The sequence below is a fragment of the Belonocnema kinseyi genome, chromosome 1 (assembly GCF_010883055.1).
Source record: "Belonocnema kinseyi isolate 2016_QV_RU_SX_M_011 chromosome 1, B_treatae_v1, whole genome shotgun sequence".
Classification (NCBI taxonomy): domain Eukaryota; kingdom Metazoa; phylum Arthropoda; class Insecta; order Hymenoptera; family Cynipidae; genus Belonocnema; species Belonocnema kinseyi.
This window is the reverse complement of record NC_046657.1, coordinates 78,420,905-78,422,104: the sequence shown is the minus strand read 5'-3', so window position 1 is coordinate 78,422,104 and position 1,200 is coordinate 78,420,905.

The window sequence follows — 1,200 nt, the reverse complement described above, 5'->3', positions numbered from 1 at the left end:
TTGAGCAATTTTCTACAAAAATTTAAGTCAACGCAAAAGTAGGCAATCATCTCTCCCCGATTAAAATGTTTACAGCCAGTTTCAATAGCCTATCAGTATATGAATCAATTTGTATCATTGGTTGGAATTGACTGAACAACACAAAGTGAACGCAAGTTGAACGAATCTCTCAATGAAAATAAATATCATTGACATAAGTTTAAATTACAACACAACGATTACAAAAAAATAATAGTATTTTTAGTGAACTCCACATCTTTTCACTGAGAGCAGGGAAAGTAAGTGATACTTAAATTGAGAATATTAGTAAACACAAAATCGATTCTCCGTTAGAAATTATGATAATATTACAACATTGTATGATTTTTTTATGCTCAAAGGGAGAGGCGGGTTATAACTCTAAAAAATGAAGGAAATTTAAATAAAAGATATACATTTTTAATGATCTGCCTTCCGTGCCTCAGGTTTTTGAATGTACAATCTCTTAATTGCTATTCTTAATTATCTGCATATCCTCTTGTCAAGTTGTCTAATTTAAAACTTGTAATTTACGCTTTTTGTGCCTATTGCTCTAAGGTGGAGAGGGCGGTACAGAACATTTAATAACACTAAATATTTGTAAAAAGCTCAAAAAACAAAAGATTGCTATTTCCAGATTTATCATTTGCAATTTTCGCTTTTCTTGTGTTTGGTGCTCTTAGTGGAGGGGTATTAGAGAATATGAAAACACTAAATAGTTAAGGCTAAAATTTAAGAACAGATTGCCATTTTTAAATATCTGCCTGCCGGATCACAGGTCTTGAAATTTATAATTTCTTAGTAGCCATTTTTTGTATGTATTTCTTTCCGTCACTGAGGTTGCCAAATGTATAGCTTTGTATTTTATACATTCTATTGTTTCACATGCTTAAGAGAAAAAGGAATGCTGTGAAAATGGAAATAATAAAAATTCAATAACATATTGCTACTTTTTATTCGTCTGATTTCCGTGTCATACGTTTAGATTTAAAACTGAGGCAAAGCAGAATCCGATTTGATCAATCTTTCCAAAGTTATCCTGCGTACGCAATGCAGACTACAGAGAGACAGAGAGCATAGTATTATTATTATTACACCATTAAGCCATTTCCCTTTCGGGGTAGGCGTGACTCACTCGGCAGGGGAAAGGCGTAGTGTGTGGATGGGATAGAGATTTTTCAG